At 34.7% G+C, this 22,274-nt stretch overlaps 1 protein-coding gene across 4 annotated transcripts in view; it reads right to left on the reverse strand.

Annotated features, from left to right (window-relative positions):
- RAB27B (RAB27B, member RAS oncogene family) overlaps positions 1-22,274 on the reverse strand; it is a 125,506-nt gene that overhangs the window by 27,501 nt on the left and 75,731 nt on the right. The window contains exon 1 of one of the 4 annotated variants that reach the window (XM_039841181.1): positions 5,938-6,655. The exons of the other annotated variants lie outside the window; for them this stretch is intronic. The gene's annotated coding sequence lies outside the window, so the exon portion shown is untranslated. Of the gene's footprint in view, positions 1-5,937; positions 6,656-22,274 lie in introns of those variants that run through there. 4 annotated transcript variants of the gene reach the window in all.

The raw sequence follows: 22,274 nt of genomic DNA on the forward strand, positions 1-22,274 counted from the left end.
GAGCAGAAGTAATCAGGATGGCTTCATGGGGGAGGTGAGATGAGAGCTGGTGTTTAATGGGGAAAGGGGAAAGGAGGGACTGGGATGAGCAGAGCGCTCACTGGTCCTGCAGGCAGAATGTATACCTAGTGTCATTGGCTGCAGGAAACTTGGCTTAGATGGAAGCAGAAGAGGCATTCTGGGGGCTGTGGGGTTTGGCTAATGAGGCTGGATCTGCAGAGTCAAGTATTGACAGTGGGGTAATGTTAAGAGGCAGGGGTTGAAGTTCCTAGCCCTGGATTCAAAAGTTTAATTTTAGCTACTTACCCACCAGATGGCCATGGGCAAATTACTTAACCCTTGATTCTTAGGGTCTTTACTGTGATTGTATGTAAAATACCTGGCTCAATGCATTCAATCTCCACTCTTGACTTGCCAAGAAAAAGGGAACCAGAAAAAATTTTTTGACTAATGATACAATGTAACAAAAACACAAAATAATTAATCAATTAACATAGGTTACTTTACAGCCTAAAATGAAGTCACTAAATTTCTCAGAACAAAGGTGGTATAAAAATCCCAAGGAAAAAACAAGGCTAAATTTTTAAAAAATTGGTTTTATTTCTACTTAACAAAGCACTATATTATTACAGTCACTTTATCCCCTGTTGGAGCTCTGATTAAAAATAAAATGTCAACAATGACTAATTACAGTTTTAATGAGTCTATTGTTTACTTCTCGGCAGTAACCTAATAAATTGACCATGTCTTAAACTCACCTAGCATTTTCCAATATAAAACATTTATAATTTTGTCTTTGACAACGTTCACCCCCAGCTGTTACTGGAGACAGAAAAGTCACCATTAACACAAAGGCATTTGCAGCTATGCCCACCTCCCCCTGCTGCTCGGTACATTTTAAATTCTAATCAGAATGGAGCAGAAGGCAGCTTATTAAGTTCCTCACGCGGAGCCTGCTAAGGTTCTGATAATGCAGAGAGTCCTAGCAGGGCAGTGAGGTTCTCTGTTCTACAATATTCTTTAACTTTAGAGGGTTTTTTTTTTTTTTTTTTTTTTGGTTAATAACAATATTGGGCTGAGAAAAGCCATGAAATATTCGAGTGTGCGTGGTTTACTGGAATTACACTCAAATAAGGTTGCTACCCAGACTTATGCATTATGCTTTTGTCCAAATTGTCCTTAAAGTGAAAAAGAGACTTTCATGTAGAAACATACTCTCTTGAGCATGCCAATTCAGACTGCCTGTTCTCACTGAAAAGAAGAGCCATGATTTCCAGCAAAGAAATAAATGCCAAGAGTTGGAGTTTTCATAAACTAAGATTTGTTATAAGACAGTTCTTATGAAATTAGCTTTGCCTGTGTTTTCTGGAGTTGATCTAAAATGAGAGGAAAGCTTCTACCACACTGCAGGAACAGAGTGGTTTACATCACACCTCATCTCTGCCTCGCGGAGGTCCACTCCTGCCATGGTTAACCATTAACATTTTCCATTAAAGATTTACATTTTACTTTTTGGTATTTTTGAACAAAAAAGACATATCATAATTCGCTACATTAGGTCAAAATACTGAAAGGTAAAAATTAACATTTTAGTGGGAAAGAAATCACAATAAGGTATCTGTCCACAAAGAACGTATTTACTGTATCGGATACTTTCCAGTTTATTAAGGTCTGTGTCTCAAAGAAATTCTTGAGAGTCATTCTATTTCCCCAACATCAAAGAATATCCTTTCTATATCTTATCCATCATTTTTTAAAAAGGAAAATTCGAGTACGTTTCTATCCCTGTCTTGTTTCCTAAGGTTCCAGTAACCTTAACTGCCAGTGAGGGGTTCCTGATAGTTAAACTGGAGGTTTTCCTGCTGAATTCTGAGCCCCTCTTAGTACGTATTATTATTATAATGAGAGGCAAAATTATGAAAGCTAAATGCTTGCATATGAAATTTAAAGAGTACAAATTCTAGTTACATAGATAACGATATAGAGGTTTCACATTTGTTTTGTATATATGTTTCTGTTAAATAGATTAAGGTGAATACTACTGTATGTGACTATTAGAGGATTTATATTTTAGAATAAAGCTGGCTCTGCCCTTCTCTGATAAAATTACTCAGTATCTAATCTTCCAGTTCATATTTATATAATGACAAACACAGGCTAATTTGAGTCCATTTTATTTCCCCTAATTAAGCCGAGGGTGAGACTATGATATTATACACCCGAAAATCTTCCATCTTCTGGAAGAGCTGACTTTCCCCAGGTTATGAAACAGAAACTAATCCTATAAATTGAACTATAATAATGTGTCCTCATTGAATAATTGAATAATTTTACAAATGTCAGCAAGTGATATACTGTATCTCATGGTGGCTAGGTTTACATTTTCTTATGCAATACAAATAAGTAGGATAAAATGTAAGAAATGAGTATAAGAATGCAAGCTGGAACATTTTTTTTTTTCAGTATAACAGCACTGACTGGGTCACATCAGGTATTAATTGCAAAGGATTAGCAGGGTCATAATGAATACATATGCATGCATGCACACCTGCACGCACTCATGCATACACACACATGCACACTCATGCACACCTGCACGCACTCATGCACACCTGCACACACTCATGCATACATACATATGCACACACTCATGCATACACACATGTGCACACGTGCACGTGGGTACATCTAGCATGGGAAGATCATCAGGCATCCACTGTCTAAGAGCCAGTCTTCTCTATAACTGATCTTGTCAGAAGAGAAGACTGCTAGAATGTTTATGGAGTAAGCCAGAAATTTATATAATTTACAATATGAATTTTATAAAATGCACACATTTGAATTTTTCTATGCTCATAATTCAAAGTAGGAGGATGAGGTCATCTTTTTTTGTTGAGAATTTGGTACAAGTTATCTAACAAGCAAAAGCTACTCTACCTGTAAAGAGTAGGGTGGGGTACTGTGGAAAGGATTCCTAGGTCCCTTTACCTGGGAGCAAGGTGGTACTAATTTCTGGGTGGGCAGAAGAGGACAGAGGAGAGAATTCTTTGTGAAAGAAGTAAGTGGTACATCAGGGCACCACATGCCATCTGCCTTGTTGAATGAACCCTGACAGATTGCCCAGGTGGAGGCCTTATGAAGTTGGGCATTAAACATGGCACAGGGCGCCTCAAAGGTAAGATCAAAAAGTTCCCTGGGGACACTACACTGGCAGTGACCTCTCCGATTTCTGCCTTTGATAAAAACTAGTGCAGCAAACACATTTATAGAATCCCTGTATGTAAAACACTAACACCCAGGAGAGAGGAGGAAATGAAGGAAAAAAACAAAAATACATGTGAGGCAGTTCAGAAATATTTAAAAGCAACAATAATGAGGTGTCGGGTAAGAAAATTAAAGAGTGTGGGTTTTATAATAAAAATTAGATTTCACGATATACCTATAGCTTAGCTCCATTACTAAAGCAAGGAGACTAATCTGCAGATTCACTCATTGACTTATTCACTCAACCAACACACATTTATCAGACATATACTATGCACTGGGCACACAGAGTTTATTGTGGGGATTAAATGAAATGGCATAAGACAACCGTAATAGCTAAAGTGACCACATGCTCTGGTATGCTCACCACAGGCCCCATTTTCATCTCCTAGTCAGTTAATAGCATCTCCTTTCACTCTCAGAAGGGTCCTAATTTGAACAAACTGTAAGGTCACTGCAATTGATAAGAGCCTCCTAACTTGTCTTCATGCTTCCAGTTCTTCCTTTCCCTCATCCATTCTCCACATAACAAGCAGAGTTATCTTTTTAAAAATGCAAATCAGACCACATCTCTGTTCTGCTTAATCTTTCCCAATGGCATCCCATCACACTGAAAATAAAACCCAGAGGTCCTTCCTCTGCCCTACAAAATGCTGTGTGACCTGCCTGACTGTTCTCTACCAGTCCTTTAAGGAGCCACGTTTCATCCTCTCTTATGGCCTTTGCACGGGCTTTTCCCTCTGCCTGTCACCTTTCCTCCTTCCCTATTTTCACAAGCTGTCCCCTGCCATTCAGTTCTGAGTTTAAATGTTTATCAAAGAGGTCTCGTAGGGCCCCTGAATCTAGAGAAAGCTCCAATTCGCTTTCTATGGCACCATCTTATTTTAATTTTTTGTATAGCCCCTTCCCCCAGCTATTACCTGTTTTCTTTTTCATTATCATTGGCAATACTGCAGAATCTCATGCAAGAGAACCATTGGCTCAAACCCTCATTTCTGTGATCCCTATCCAAGGCTCTTAATAGAGCAACACATTATCTTAGATATCAACTTTGGAGGATGCATAATAAAAATAATCTGTACTTCTAGAAAAAGCAAGAATCATGTTTTTAAATGTATAAAAATGGCCAGTGTTTCAGGAAAATTCCAGAAAACATTATCACGATAGGATGTGCAAATAACTCACATTCTATGTAAATCGAAAGATGAAAATTACTATTGAGTCACTATTTTTACTTTGGACTTGATTCTTGGACAGAAGATAAATTAATTGCTCAATAAGGAACTGAATTCTGGAGGTAGGTTTGCCTGCAGACAAAATTCAGCTAAGTTAAATTCTCAGAACCTATATGACAAAGATCTTATAGAGGATTAGAAAATTTTTTATTTAATTTACCAGCTTTATTTTTCAACTTTGTTTTTAAAATAAAGGTTATGGTTGACCTTCCTCTATGTGGTACAAAGGCAAACTGTAGAAAACCTCTTGTATTTTCTCATTTTTTTTCCATAATTGTTCTCTAAATTAGCCTTTGTAGAAAATTTTTTTGAGGTATACTGAAAGACTTTCTTGGATCCCAGCATTTGCTCAGCCACAATATCTGAACTCCTCATGAAATCCTCATGCAATAGATATTCCTTAATGGGTCTAGTGGAAAGTAATGTTCACTGTACAATGCATTAGGGCAAGAAGTCACCGAGGACATAATGTAGTAAGTAGTTCATTCATTAGTATTGATTAGGTTAACTCATCAAACTCATTACTTCCCACAGTTGCCTAAACTAAGTCTTCTAAGGCAAGTTTCTATTAGCCAAGTATCTGGTTTAAAAAAAAAAAGACAACCTATTTTGTTGAATAGATTACGAAAAAGAGGCAAAAATTAGAACGGCATATTTGTATTAATGAAATTCATCAGTAGGAAAACAGACAAGAAACTTAGTAGAATAAGGTGAATGGGCAGATAGAAGGATACTAAAAAAGGGAGGGAGTGGCCCCTATCTTCCCTCCCCCTCAATTTTGTTCCAAGCTGGCCCTAAAGATGGCATAACACATTTACAGTTGTTGAGCTCCTCAGATTCTAAAAGCTACTATAAATAATTAACTTGAGAAAACCAATCTGCCCTTTAACAGTGGCATTTAATTGAATATATAATAATCTGCACATTTGCTAATACGCTAAGTCTAAAGCTAAATGTTGAAACAAGATGCAATAAAATGGTGAGGAGTAGAGGGGGAAAAATCAAATTGTTCAGCTAGAATTTATAAAGACAGATATAAAAGAAGACACAGGCAAAAAGCTACTGAAAAAATTCAAATGAAAATGGTCTGGAGAAAGAGCATGAAGTGAGGTGAAAACATTAGTAGTGAAATAATGAAAGTCCTGGGCTAGGTAAAGGGGAAGTTTATAAACTTTTGACAAGAGTTATATATCATTCTGAGCTTAGAAAGGCTAGTCCTTCAACCAAAACGAGGCTTACTAACAGTAACACACATGAAGAGAACCCACTGTATGGTAGAGACGAAGGACTGCGATACTTCTGAAAGAGACAAAATCGAGACAATTCAGGCCAATTCATAGAAACAGCAAAACATGAAGGGAATTAATAAAACATTAAGAAATTGACCTAGTTTCCATTTCTTTCTTCTTTCATAGGTTTTAGAGAAAACTATACTTACAATTTCTTTGTTGCTGTCACAGCATTTTCCTTTGAATTATGGGCCAAAACCAAATTCCAAACTACTGGAATCACTCAAATTGTGGTTTCACGGATCTTTCTTTTTAAAAAAGAAAAACAACAAACAAACAATCCCACACTTGCCATGGACTGCCAGGCATCAAGCTCTCTCTTTGAAACTCACTGGACCTTAAAGAGTTCTTTCTCATCAACTCTTTGCTGAATGTTATCATTTTGGGTTTAGTTGATCTTCTAAAGATGCTTCTAGGTGAATCAAAAAGGTCAAAATTAAAAGAATTTAAGATCCCAATGTATCTCCATAGTCTCTGATTCCAGGATAATTGCAGAATCAGTCCCACTGTTATCCCTGCCCACTTTGCCAAACTACTCAGAACACAGTGTATCCTCAGTTTTAAAAGACAATGTCAAGGCAGTTCTACAAACATTTACTGAACATAACTACATGCAAGAAATTTTTACAAGTGTTGTAAATATGGAGACAGATGACGGCAGCTAAGCCGGGAACAGAGTTCAGTTTCTTCCCTCCTTTGTGAATCTGCCTTAAATTTACTAGAAGATATCATTATCAGGAAGTAACTTTGAAACGGATACTCATGGTGTATTCTCTGCTGCAGAAGCTAGAATGGTTTTGTGGTCTGTCTGTACATCATGCATTTCATAAAATACATCCACAAAGGAAGAGAAAGAAAATATTTGGCATGTGCAGGAACAAGATATTTACCCCTGGTGTTTTAATTCGATTCCTTCATTTAGTCACACATTAAGACATGGACGTGAGAGATACACACAATTTGAGCAGTAAGATACGATTGATTAACAAAAGACATTGCTTCCTTTCCCCTTAAATCACAACTAGTAATTACGTCTGTTCAACCTCTTTCATAAGCCCTTCACACTCAGGTGGTCCAAGACAGGTGAACAAACAAACACGAAAGCTAGAACTATCTTGTAAAGGCCTATAGAGATGAAAGACACTTGAGCCCAAAGGAATTTTATCTGTTTGGTTTCTCCTCCTGGTTCTCTCTAGAAGGCATTTTAGCTGAGATAGTCATCCATGGGGAAACAGAAACAGCTGTTCTGAATCTTTCCCCCAATTAAAAACAAGAGTTTCTGAATCATGTCAAGAAAGGTGGAATCTCAAAAGCAGACAAGATTGGGATGTGACCCTAGCAAGTCCTGTGGTCGGACATGGTTCGAATCCCAACTCTTCAAATTACTGGCCACACGGCTTGAACAATTTATTTAACTTCGGTCCCAGATCCCCCTTGTGTAAATGGGGTCATGAAGTATATGTAAAGAACCTGGCTTACCGCTTAGCCAGTGGGGAGATGCTGCACACATGGAGATGATCTCTTGATATAAAACACTGTTGGCAAAGATTTCTTGCAGTCTTTGCATTTCTTTGCAATTGCAAACAGTCATTAACAACATTTCTCATTTTGTGCATTAAACCCAAATAATGACTGCAATAAAGGATTCTGTTCCTAGTCAACTTGTATGTATCTGAAACACTTATGGAGTCCTCAGTCCTATGGAGAAATGTAACACAGAATATAAGGCTTGCTCTAAAAGGTTTACACTTTAAGAAATGATTTTTAAGTGATCGCCAAAATACATTAAGTAAAAACATGTGTATGCATTTGACAAAGTGCATCGGACTGTACACGTAAAATGGGTGTAATTTTCAGAGTGTGAGTTTTCCTCAATTAAACCACTGCAAGAAAATCACTTGGAAAAAACTGTTGCCCAAGCACACGCCTAGACATTCTGATGAAACTGGTCTGGAGTGTGTGGCTTGAATCTGAGGAGTTTTAAAACCATCTTGGGTGATTCTAATATGAAAAAAAAAAAAAATCACAAACCAAAAGCAGACAAACAAGGTGCCCAACAGTGGGATAGGAATTTAGGGATGCCAAAGTTAGCAGATAAAATTCAGAACACTTAGCTAAATTTGAATTTCAGATACTATACTAATTAATTTTTCAGTGTAAGTCCCAAATATTGTACATTTAACTGGATGTCATGTGTTTCATTTGACAACCCAAAATAGTATACTAACTTTTGTGCAAAAAAAGGGAGGGTGAGAAGAATAGTATCTAATTGTTTATCCAGGCATAAAATAAATTTTGAAGATTTGTTTCTGGGGAGGGGAGCTAGGCAGAAGACAAGGAAAAGAAGGATACTTTTCACTGTGTACTTTTGCGCTTTCTGAATTTTGAAGCATAAATATAATTAAACTATTTAAAAAAAATAATTTGTAATAGGAGTGAAGAACCAACACAGAAAGACAAAACTAATACATATGATACACTTTGAAAACAAAACTGATAGGAATTTTCCCAAATACTTTATTCTATTATACTCTGATTTTTCAGTGTAGTTAGATGTAAATAGAATATTAATAACCACTTGTTGAATTGCCAGACGATAACTGGAATTAATATTAGCAACCTCCTATTGAGCTGCTATTATGTTAAGCACTTTAAATACATTAATTTAATTCTCACGAAAATTGCTGGGGTTTTTGTAAATGAAAAGACTGAAACAGAAAGGTTAATGAACTTGCCCAGAACCACACAGCTGATTGGCAGACTTAGAATTTGAATCCAGGTCTGTCAGAATCCACAGCCTATTGCTTGTAAACACAAGACAATACTGTACTGTCTTTCAGACTATGTATACGCCTAAAGTCAGGAAATTTGTATTTGGGCATGGAAATCAATGAACAAAGAAAGAGCAGTGAATAAGCATTTTTATGTACTAACATCAGCCACCAAGCTTTGAAACGTGACATGCTGGTAAGTACTTTGTTTTTAAATAACTATACAGACATACTTTATGCAGTGCTTGTGTTCCAGGTCAGTTGATTATAAATGACATTTATACAAATGTAAACATATTTAGAATAAAATGTGAGTCTGCTTTTTAGACAAACTCTGTTAAATTCTTTTTTTTAAGAAGGGAAAATATATTTATAATATGACTGACCTCTATTCAGTTGTTTTTGGACAGTATACAAAAATAAGATAATCTAGGAGTCTGTTGATTGTCCTTTGCTGTTGGGGGTGGGGAGGTATTAATACGATACATGACTGATGGTCTATGTGTAGGGAGGAGTCTTTGCTAAATTTTTACCAATTAAGTTTCTAGCCTGAGTCTACTTTAGTTAACTTATTATTTGAAAAATATGAGTAAATATTTGCCAGGGAGAAGCAGAATGTCACTTAACTCATCAAACCAGTACTATTTTCATAGCTTATCAGAGACAGAAATATGTTAGAGGGCTATTTCATTTTCTATTATGAATGTTTTAAAAAAAGATTTCTCCAAAATCTATTTTGGTCTGCACATTCTATACATTCCCAAAGAAGTAATCTGCCTTCTTTATATTGCAGGGTATGGAGAGTTGGAGGAAAGGGTATTATCTGTTGGACATGACAATCGAAAGCTAATAATTCAGGAATCTTTAAAATTAATAATTTTAAAATCAGTTGACCAAAAGCTATCGTCTCATTGAGAAGAGAGCCTCAGCCTCAGTGAATAGTTGTCAGAATTTCTGTTGGGTGTTGGGATGGGCAGGTATCCATCCTCTCCAGCCCAAGTGCCACCAGAGTAAGTCACGTTGAGGTTAAAGCAGTCTTCACCTCCCCATGTTCAAACTTTGTACTTTCTCCCATTATATATCAACCCTTCTAAGCAGTGCTACAATTCCAAATTTGTACTTTTCAAAATCAACTCAGGAGTGAACGTTGAAAACCATGACCCAGAGATGCTGTTGGCCAGGCAACAGCTCCATTTGTCTATGTCACCATCTTCGTATAGCAGTGTTTGTGCCACCACCATCCCTTTATAAAAGAGAGCATTTTCTTTGAAAGAACAAAATTAAAGAATATGTATACAATGGTATATCTGTACCATCAAAGATTACATCTAACAAGCTATGAGTAATTGAGGATTTTATATTGCTTTTAGCTTCCTGAAAACAGACCCCCCAACTCCCTACTCCTTATCATCCCACACCATACCATAAAATTTATTTACTTATTTTTTATACTTACACATAGTTTATTTAATAGATATTTTCCAGAATGCATTACATTCTGGTAAGGTACGGCCAGTAATCTGCATAAAACTCATATTATTCAAATAAATCAAATTGTATCTCCACTTAATTGTATTTGTTATGTATAACTGAATCAAGTTTTTTGTTTGCTCTTCTTAATTTTAAAAATAGGAAAATTGAATTATTTATAACTTTTAAAAACTATGATACTTAAAAATTCTTTTTCCCTGAAGTCTTCGTTTTTCTTTTTTCCATGTAGGTCAGCAGTAATAAACTTAAATGTCTCCTTATTTAGAGTCTGTAGAAGTACACTGTCATTTATTTATGAATTTTTCCCATTTAATCGTTTAATCATATGAAGACTCAATATAAAAATCTCTATACAAAAATTTCTAATAATTTAGGTTTACAAAACAGCTACTGACACTTATTTTTATAAATTCTGGTGAGCGGGTTAATAATCAAATCAATACAAAATCAGGACAAATTAAGCTCAAGAATTTAGGCATCAATGATCAATCCATAAAATGTATATGAAAGATTTAAATAAGTTTATAAGCTTTTGCTGAATTTTTGTTTTTTTCTTAATATTTCTTTATTCACTACAGTATTTGAGCCTATACTTTGTATCTTCCTCTAAATCTTATTAGGAAATTTTTGGCACCAGTGGTAGACTGAATTAATAAATAAAAATAAGCATGGATATTTTAAAAGTCAAGGCTTGAAGGGGCAGTTTCAGGTATATCTAACCTCTTGATCAACATGATATTTCTAATTAACATCATGTTCTTAATGGGAGTAGTCAGGAATGGTTTGGAGGCCACAGCCTTCCTCATTCTGGGCTGCCTGCATGTTGACTGCCCAATTCACAGGAAAATGTGAATACTCTTTTTCAACTGTGACTTTAGAGGCACCAAACAGCAACTTGCACAAACATATTTACCCTCCATCCCCCGCCACCAATTTACTAGAGGACTGGGTAATTCCACCATTACAATAATTTTATCTGAAGGTCTTTAAGAATGTAAATGTTAGCATAACATATGCGATAGTAGTACATTTCATGTCAGCGTCCCTTCAATACACAGACTTTAGATCCCTATAGAAATCCTTCATAGAGCAAAGAAATAGTATCAATGCCTTGGGTTTTGTTATTGTCATTATAAAGGCAATCATATTAGGTCCATTTCTACATCATTTATAAAATTACAATTAGAAACACTATCCATTATGTGTTTAGTATCATAAGGTTACTCTTAAAATATAAAAATAGAAAAAAATGCATCTTTCTCAATATATCGATATACTTTTTTTAATCTGATAGGAAAAGCTATGGTAGTCTTTTTTCTTTTTTTTTTTCTTCACCGCCCCCCCACCCCCATTGCCTGGAAGGTCAGAATTTAGCTTTTTGCTTAAATGTAACAGATGTCAAATGTTCTCTGGTTAGACTACTTTACCTCTCTCTGTTTCTGAACTACATGACTCCATTTTTGCTTGTTTTTTATTCTTCCTTCAGCTACTTTACTCCATTTTTATCTCTAACTCTAAACTATTGCAAACCCCTTTATGGGAGGAAATAAGTACAGCTGATTCTTGTTACTTATGGTAGTTTTGTTTTACAAAGACATTGCAGACTTTGAATCAAGGAACACTGTGCTCCCAGTGAAATACAGGGCCAAGTTCCTACGAGCCTCTAGTCACAACATTTTCACCAACTGATCAATACAAATCTTATGTGCTTTTCTTTTTAAAGACACATATTTAATATATGTTACTGATTCGTAAACATTGAGTTCATGGCCAACAGCTGTAACTTATGCCTGAATGAAGTTCATCTGACACACATATTTTCTCCATAAGGCACAACACAGCCATCTTGCGCCTAGAACACTAGAAGCACTTTAGCACTATGCTTGGGGGGTCATTTTAAACAGGAAAACTTTCACCTAAAAGCACAAAAATACAAAAAAAAAAAAAGCGGCACCACTAAATAAACCGTGAAAAGGTCACTTGTTTACAGTATGAGAGCTGAAAGAAGACAGTGTCAACATGTTTGACCTCAGCTGTGAATTTGCACATCAGGAAACAAAATTTTTCCTACTTCCATGTATGTCTATGAATGATCACGAATGTATCAGGAGTATTGATTTTCAGGTTACAAATGAATTTTAACCAGTAGGCAAATTCACAAGTATACACTCAACAAATCATGAGTATCGATCATACAGTTTCCCAAAATTAACACGATTATATTTTAGCCAGTTAGCACATTAGCATATTAGCAACAATTAGAATATCCAATTAATTATCAAGTAGAAAGGATGGCTCTGAGGGAATGGCACCTGGGACAGGTAACTTCGATAACCTTGTGGACATGGGAGAAAGTTTAGAGCAAAGACAAGAGGAGCAAATCCCAGGGGAGTGGCCAGGGAGCCCCACAAGGGACAAAGTTCCCTGGGGAAAGAAGAGAAACAAGGTGAGCGAGCCTAAAAAGAAGGCAATATCAACCTATTTCACAATTTTACTTTTTTCCTATTCCTATTACAGTGGCCTTTTATTATTATTATTATATCCATTATTGCTTAACTAGAAGAATTGAGAGGACTTTTTTCTTCCCTAACAGATTCCTACCCTAAACTTAGGAAAACATATCAGGTATACCACCAAGTATTATAATGCTAATATGTCTGAAAGAAAAGCAGCCTAATCCGTAAGGAGTTAATTTCGGTTAAATTGTTAGATTCTAAAGAGAGACTTCTCTTTCTAGAGGTGATGGAAAACATTGTTAAACTTGGAATAACCACACCTTCATATTCATGGTAGCATCAATATAAAGACATACATTAGGCAAAAATTGGTAGAATGCAGGCTGGGAAAGATACATGTGACTTTTGTAGCACTAGTAGTAAAGCAAATTGGTCCATTCAACTAGGATGGTGCACATAGCTGGTCCTCTAGGGACCAACTATGTGAGAAGTAGCCTTAAATTAAAATTAGTTTTTTAAGTGAAAATTCAGTCTAGTGTTTTATATGTACTTGGCTTATCACCAACAATAATTAATTCTCTTGGATCTTTATTCAATGAAAATTATTGCAATTATTAGCAATGCAACTCACTAGATATTTTAACTCAAGGCTTTTTGTCATGGTCGATGGCTAATTCAATGTCTTTTTCCACAAAGTTATTTCCTGTAGAGGATATTGATATATAGATAAACCATAATTGTATACTGTGCTTCATTCATGAACTTGGCTTGGTTCTTGAAGTCACACCCTTGTTATTTCAGACTCCACCCTAATTACTATGATACTCCTCCCCTCTTCACTGAAGCCATCTAAGAGTTATGAAATGACTTTTCTTCTAGTTCTGTGGCACTTATACTTCCTGTTCCTCATTTAGACTGTGGTCCTAAACCTGTTTGGATGAGCACTTGACATACAGATTGCCACATATGAGGGATGGTTGCTCTATATCCATGGTTTTAAAAATTATTTTAACCTTGATTATCTGAAAAAGAAGAAAAAATATATATCTCCAGTTTGGCCAAAGTTTATAGAAAATGAAGAACTATTTCAAAGAAGACTTCATCATTCACACTTTTAATTTCAGAAGAAATCATATGTTACCATATGATGCTTTAAAGTGTTAAAATCAAGTAGATTGAGTTGAAGGTTAGAATGTATCTGATTTTCAAATAAGCCAGTTTGCTCTGCTTTATTTAATAATAGTTTGACCTTAATCTCCTGGCCCAACGGATATGAAACAGGCACAAACCAGTGTGGCTTAAATGTTCCTGATATTCTGATTGGTCAGCAGGTGCCATGCTGGTTGTTTAGTGTGTTTACTGTCACCCCTAGTTTTAGGGGAATCAGAAGAGGGAACAGGAGAGATGGTTGCAAAAACATTCCTGGCCTATTTTTAAAACCACTTCAGGTACAAGTTCTCCTTACAGAGTCAGAAGCATCTTCTTGATACAGGGTTATATACCACTGCTAAAACAAAAGATTAAATTTTATTGAAGGTCTAAGAGTATAGGTATGCTTTTACAATAAATCTTTACTAAATGTCAACTGTACATAGCGCTAATTTATTTTACTGCCTTCCTGAACCTCAATTATCTTTAAAAGCTTTACCACAAACTCTTGTGAGGTTATGTTACTTGCTAACAACACCCAGTGACAATTGTATAGGTAAATCTGAGGGACAGTGATTGACTTTATAGAGGTTTACACCTTCTGCTCATTCAAAATTATTACAAATGCATGAATCCAAAATATAACAAATATTGTTGTCTGAAACAAATAAATCTAAGGTTAAATTGTTAGTTGCAGCAGCCGTCCACACTAAAAATAATTTTAAATAGGCATGTGCTCTTAAAAGTAAAGACAGATAAAACCTAATGGCAATGGATATGTTAAAATACATTGTAGTCAATATTTTGAATTCTTCTGTGACCCAGAGGAAAATGGAATTTGACCTATCCCATTGATATGTTCCCAATGGTGACTTTCTTTGTCTTTCTTGATATTATCATCTTAGCTTCGATGGACTTAAGAATGTCCTGATAAACCACATTATTCTTAAAAATTAGTTGAAAATATCTACCCAAATTTCCTTTCACACATAAAGTTCTATAGAAATGCTTTTCTGAAAAATAGTTCAAAAACTTCAGGTTCTTAAAAAGAGACCAGAAATAATTTCAGCTTATTTGCTTAAGTGTTCTAGTAGTTATGCAAAGAAAAAAATATAAAAATATTTCAAAAAATGTCCGTAGTCATCTGACCTATGTTTTCCTCATGGTAGAATAAACAAGAGACTGCTTGTTACAGCCCTTCTTACAAATAAGTGGGTCAACCACTTCCAGTCCAATTGTCTAAATTTCAGTGACTTGAACTTAAGTATAGTTTGGAAATAATCCAAGTACAGATAGAAAACCAGGACTAAATTTTCTCGTGATGAACAAATTAGTTTTACTTTAGAGCTATATCTTATATAACAGTTTTCTGACATGAGACATTTGACCTATCTTGTTACTTGACAACACTCCAAATGAGTTTAAGTGGTGAATGCTAGACTCTATTTTGCTTACTATAATCAGTTACACATGTTTTTTTTTTGTCTCTAAGGACAGTCAAACTCTTATCTCTCTGTGATTCTTGTGAATTGTTTAAATCCTCAATTTTGAGCCATTTTATTCTATGAGTATGTTTTTCCAGGCTGGAAATTGGACTAAAGTATACTGGTGTCTATTTCTGAAGGTAACAACTCAGAGGGCTATAGTGCTGTTAAGAATCACTCTAAATTTACCAAGATTCAAATGACCAAGTGATCTTTTGATATCCTGTATCTATGAGGTTGGCCATTTAGTTTGTAATTGTAGACCTGGACCTGTTTAGAGAAATTAGTTGCTTATAAGCCCACCTCTTAAACTAGCAATTGGCTGAAGTTAGCTAATAAAAATGCTACTATCCCTGATAGAAAAATGCTCAGGCAGTTTGATCAGTTACTATTGCTTTAGTTTGTGGACTAAATACAGTGTCTGCCAGCTTACCACCAAGTCTATTTACATACTTGTAATCTCACCCACAAGACAGGAAATCAAGAACTTAAACTATCAAGGATACACAGTCAAGTGTTGTGGACAAGCCTCAAACTCTATGAATGGGCCAATTCCCTTTCTGAGGTTGGACTTGAGACTCTATAGAAAGGACACCTTTTCTACAAGGGAATGCGACCATAAGGATTTGGGTCTTTATCTAACCCACAGTTGGCCCTAGTGATGAAAGATTTTCAATGGTGGCTGCTCCAAAAATTCCAGACCATAGTGCCACCCTTCACATGGGCTACATTAGCTTTAACTGATAAAGTTCTTTTTGCCCCAAAGTGTTCCCCTACAAATCTATTCTTAAGCCTGAAACTTCTAATATTAGGATATTTGCTACATGTTATAAAGCAAAATGCTTATTGAGAAGAGTAATTCATTCGTTGTTTTCAGTCATAGATACTTTAGCAGAAATTAATTCATCAGAAAGACTGGTCAACGAGTCCTTAATTTTCCAGCTTGGGAGCAACAAATGGGCACCAAGCACTGTAGGAAAATATCAAAAGAGAAAAGTGGGCTCTGAGATAAAGTTTTGAGAGAAATCAATTTAACCATGATTTACACTTAAAAAGAAAGTTCTTTGCTCAACCATCAACAAATGTCAAAGAAAAAAAGAAGACTCAAGGAGACAATCTTACCTCCACGATAAAATAGAAACACAATAAAATTATTTGCCCGGGCAGGAGTTGAGGGGCCCCAGGGAATGTCCAGCCTTATAAAAAGCTTCATTATTTCCAATTACATAGGAGAAGCTGAGAATATATCATTTGTCTAAAATGCCTACAAAAGAGCATCTTTTGTTTCTTTCTTAATAAAGCTTCATGGCAAAAGAAACTATTCTTAAGAATATTCTTAAGAATATGGATTTACTTATACATACAATTGCTATAATATAAATGTAGTCCTGGAAACTCACCATTGCAATACATATCATAAAAATATTCACTCTCCTTTTTAATTCTAGTATCAATTAATTTTAGATACAGTTAAATAGGGTAACTTTAAAGTAATGGGAATTAAGTGATGATATTTGCTGCTTAAAAAACAAAATATTTTCTTCAAGATTGAGTCTACTCCTTAGACTTGTCTTAATTAGTACCAGATTCGATATATGCTCTCAGTAGCTAGGGGTGTTAGATAATACATCAGGCCAACAGGAAAGCCCTATTTAAATAGATTTTTTTGAAAACTTTTATTTTTGCCTTTATATATCCTTGTCCTTAGGACTCTGTGGTTTGGAGAAGACCTCACTGTCACCTGGATCATTTAGTTCAACTTTGCCTTTAAATCGTTCCTTGGACAGATTTTGGCAATTGTGTTAAAAGAAACTAAACTCATAAAGATTATGACTAAAATGAGAGAAGTGTTTGTTTAGCCCTTCATCTTTTTCATACCTTTGCATGTATACCATATGAATGTCCTGAAATCTACAAGTTATATAGAAAAAATTATTCCAAACAGTAAATGTTTGAAAGAAAAAGTAGAATTTGAGAAACTGAGTCGATTAAGAAGCAAATGATCAAACTATCAATTTTGTTACGTAGTGGTCTAGACTGAAAATTAGCGCATTCAATGATGCTTTCTTTTGGTAATAATATTTAAAAGTTGAAATATATTATCAGTCTTTAAGGATGGTGCTTATTGTCAGTCTTTAATCAAAAACTAATCAATGTAAATTTTTACCCTTGACAACCACGTCTAACAGTCAAAATTTATAGTAATCCACAAATGCTCATCATAAATTATAGGACTTTTCTTTTGCGATATTTGTGCCTTTTTCTTCATATTATTATTATATTTCCACACAAGTCCAAATATTATGCAAAACAAGAGATTTGTGCCCATGATATTAGCTTACCAATACATAAACCTCGAACAAGAAAAACACACTGATATTTACCAAGAGAAAATGAAATATTGGTGAATTTCCAAAGGAGGATAATCTAGAAGATTCACAGTAAGATAATAGCTTAGTGAATAACATAAGTAATCAAAAGCTTGAGGAAAAAGTACAAAAGGACTAAAGTCAATGTGGTTCTAATTAGAAATCCTGACTGGGATATTTCTAGACATGGATTATATGTCTAACTCATAGATGAGTCATAAATGTTTTTTAGGATTTGCTTCTCCATCTATAATAATTAGAATATAAATAACTATGCTATTGGCATATCATAAGTAGTGTTTATTTAAAACACATTTGTTCAGAAATAGATGTCTGAAATGATGCATCCATAGCAAAGAATGCTTTATACACCTGGAAGACAAGTGGGCATGTCAAATGTTCTCATACCGATTATGTAATAATCAGAAATACTTTCATTGAGGAGTTAGAAGCAGTCACATGGCTGTACAAAAAATGTTTGTAAATGTAATAAAAATAGTCCCCAGACGTTTTTCAAACAGTGAACCAGAAGGCATATTATAATGAGGATGAAGATGGGATGGGAACAGAAGAAAGGAGAATAACTTTTCCTAAACTTACCCACTTGGCATATACTTACGAGTCAATCATATGACAATATTTCATATATTGAAAATTACAGAAGTAATCATTACAAGTGAATTAGTCTTCAGTTCTTTTAGAACATTGTGATACGTTTTGTCATGCTTTGGGAAGTAGATCTTGAGGCTCAAAGTGTCATAAGTTCAGTCATAGCAGAATTAGAACAAAGCTACTGAGTAAAATGAAGAGAATGGGAGTTTGTCCTTAAATTAATATGGGCTGGCCATCAGTTATTAAAGTATGATGTTAATGAGCCCAAATCAATAGATTCAACCACTTTAGCAATCTGTTAGGTTTTCTATTCTATGGTGCTAGAACACATTCCTGAGATATGACTTGTCTTTTTTAACAGAGCAGCCAGAAGAGGATGTGAGTGAACAGAATTTTAGGGAAATAAAATGTTACTTACAGTGATTGCCCTACAAAAAGGAATAAATGATGTCACAGTCATAAACTAAGAGTTACAGAAATATTTAAAATATCCTCCCAATTTAACAATAATAATAATGACAAATATATATAATTAGATATAACCTTATATTTTCTCTAAGTCCTTCCAGAACTTAAATGTCATTATTAGGCAAAGCAGAGCAGTGGTTAAAGTAAAGGAAAAAATTATGAGTCCCATCTTATGGCTACTATTCCTCTCTCCTTCCAGGGTCTTTCTGAGAGATGGCATTAGTTTTTATGAATTTTAGTGATTACTTGCCTACCAGTATTCCCCAATCACTATTACCAACCTGACCTCTCCTAGGCAGTTTAGACTCTGGGAGCCATTTTCCTGAACAAATCCAATTGAATGACCACGGGTACCCCAAATACAGTATGTCTCTCTCCCTCAACATGCTTCTATACAAATCCAATTGAATGACCACGGGTACCCCAAATACAGTATGTCTCTCTCCCTCAACCTTTTCTATACCTCATTTACCTTTGGGGGACCACTATGCGTGCATCTATTGCCTCCTAAAGCCAGCAATTGAGATGTTATAAAAATTTCTCCTTTCTCCCAGTATCTGGTCAATGCTACTCAATAATTTCTCCAATCTGACTTTTCTTCTCTACCTTTACTTACAATCACTGACTTAATTTCAGACTTTTTTTATTTCTCACTCCTAACTGATCTCTCTACATTTTTAATCTCCTTAAATTTGTCTTCCTCTTAATTATCACAATACAACATTCAACCCACTAATTTTACCAGTTTACACTGAAATCATCTGCTCATATATCTCTCTACTTTATCAGATTCTAAGTTCTTCAAGAGCAGGAACTATGTTTTATTCATCTTTACAACCTAAGTACTAAATATGATGCTGATACATAAGTCACTTAAATTTTTTTAATAAAAATTCAGATATATAAAAATTATATTGCTATTAAATTGCTATTAAATTAGAGATTAAATTGCTATTATCAGTTTTAACATGGTGAGCAGATCTTTTATTTTTTATAAATAACATTGTCGACTTTAACATAACTACTTTGACATTTTCTCTAAATTTTATGCTATCCAGGTAGAATTTGTACTCTCCAAAGGATGTCAATAATTCTTGGGTTTCTTATTTTCATCTTTTGGATCAAGTGTCCATGCACAATAACATGTTTACGGTAGAAAGAAATATTAGAAGGCAGTTTTGAGCTATTTCTTTAACTCCTTTATTCCAATTTCTACACATTTAAAAAAAAAAAAACATGATTCCTGAAAAATAAGACAAATATAAATGTAACTGCTAGTTATAAAATACGATGTCAATAGAACATCTTTCTTTAAATATATAGTTAACATTTATGAATTCGAATTGTTCCTTTTATCTTTTGAATTAGTTCTCTGTTCTCAAGGCGCCTATTCCTGTAGGTGTGTAAATATTTACTATATTGATTTCAAGAATCGACATTACTGCTCTAGACCAATTACATCATATTTCAAGGCTCTATTTCATTAAAATCACCCTAATCCAAAACCTTCCATGAATTAAAGGATAGGAAACTAGTTTCTGATTCCCTGGGCCTCCTGCATGAGTTTACATTAAATGTCAAATTGTACTTTGAGAGAGTAAAAACTGTAGGAAGTCAGAACCGTGAAAACCGCACTTGATTAGAAAAACTGTAGGGAACCAGGAAGAAAAACATTATAATTTAAGGAAAATTCATTCTCACAGCAACTCAGTTATTATTATATAGTTGCTTTACAAAGAAAACCACAACATAGAAATCAAAGACGCCCCTGCAGCTTGCACTGAAAACATATGCACGCCAGACTTTCTTCGAGTCTGCAGAGGAGACCAAGCCCTTCGGTTGGCCTGTTGCTATCAGAGGAAAAAACGCACTAGACAAGGACCCTTACCCTTCATTTTCATCTGGTCTTCACCTTTAACCAGGAATAATCTCATCAAGTATGCCAGTTTTGGAGTGGGAGCATGCACCTCAATTAAGGAGGTACCCAGGGGCAGTCAAATGAGTTATGCATTCTACTTTGGTTTGCTTGGTTTTTCTCGTAGATAAGATAAAAATTTAAATCTAACAAGAGAGATTTCGGGAGAATGTATATGGTGTTTCAAAACAACTAGCACCTGATGATGATCTAGTGAGATCCAGAGAGATAAGCAAACCCTAAATTGCTCATTTCATTTTATTGCTACTATGCAGTCTTCATAAAACTAGCATCTTATTTCCAATTGAAGATTAAGGAACAGGTCTTTCTCATGTCATGTTCTATTTATTTATGCTGGTTTCATTATGCCTTAACCCTCAGTTATAAATACCAAAATATTGTCATTGAAGTGATTTTTTTTTCCTAAGATATGTTTTTCAGTGTTGTTTTCTGTATCATTTCTGGTAGAAGCTTTTACCTCTAAACCAGCATTTGATAACAGGTATTGCCAACCTTAGGAAGATTAAAATGAAAGACTGAATGGGGAGGGATAGGAACAGAGACTGGGAATAATAAGCTCCACATAGTAAGTGGTGGTACCTAGCTTTAGTTCACCGAAAGAATTAAGAAATTAGCAGGTAGATAGCATGTCCCACATTTCCCAGCAGTTGGGAGAAAACTTCAGAAAATCAGAGGTCCAAAGTCCAAGCAAAGAGGCACCCCAGTCAACATGCAGAAGCTCTTGATCTTGGAAAAGGTTTTCATTTTTTTAAGCACTAAGAGATGCCTAGTTTTTTTTTTCTTTTTGAAAACTTAATTTTGTTCTATATTTTAAACATTTGACATATCCAGAAACATTTATCAACAGTACATTTGTTTATAAGAGGAGTATATTTTGAATACAAGACAACGAGAACTGAATAATTCTTTTAACAAACTTCTGAGGCTCTAAAGTCCTTGCCTAAGTTAGATTGGACAAATAGAATACAAAGCAATTCTGCTTTTTCTAATTATTTTCATTCTGGTGTTTTTTTCAGGTCATATTTAATACAGAGTTTCATTTATCTGAGCAAGTTAAAGAAAGAAGCAACAAAGAAACACATTGGGTCGATCCCAAGATCACTATAATTAAAAATAAATGTGCATGCCACAGAAAGATTAAAATAAAATCTTGTACTTTTTTCCTAAGCTTTTTAAAATGAAATTTTTCTCTTTTATAGAGTCTACATATTTCTTTCTCTTTTTTCTCTCTTTGAGTGTGTGCATATATATACATATATATCTACATATACATACGTACATCAATATCTATGGATATCTACCTATCTAAATGGGTAAACAGGTACATAAATGGAAAGAAAAGAGGAAAAGAACAAAAAAAAGGAGGAAGAAAGAAACTAAACATAAAGCAAAGATTGTAAGTTACCCAGATATACAGCTAGACAATAGGGATATTAAAATAATCAGTCTTTTTCTTTTTTCCACACAGGAGAAAATTAAGTTTTATGGAGACTGAATGCCATATTCATATTACTCATATTACTCATATTACTCAGCACTAGCAGTATTTTATATTATTGATGGACTTCTTAATGTTCGTTGTAAATCTCACTAATTTATGACATCTAGTCTGCCTTCTCTGAAATTGTTCCCAAAATTATGTGGGTGACTCTTGATATCCTTGAATATAGTTTTACCTACTAAAAAAAAGTTTTGTTCTGCATTTCTGGATATTAGACATTTGGTTTATATGGTAGTGACAACTTATTTA

Source organism: Pteropus medius, unplaced genomic scaffold (assembly GCF_902729225.1).
Source record: "Pteropus medius unplaced genomic scaffold, Ma_sr-lr_union100, whole genome shotgun sequence".
Taxonomy (NCBI): Eukaryota; Metazoa; Chordata; class Mammalia; order Chiroptera; family Pteropodidae; genus Pteropus; species Pteropus medius.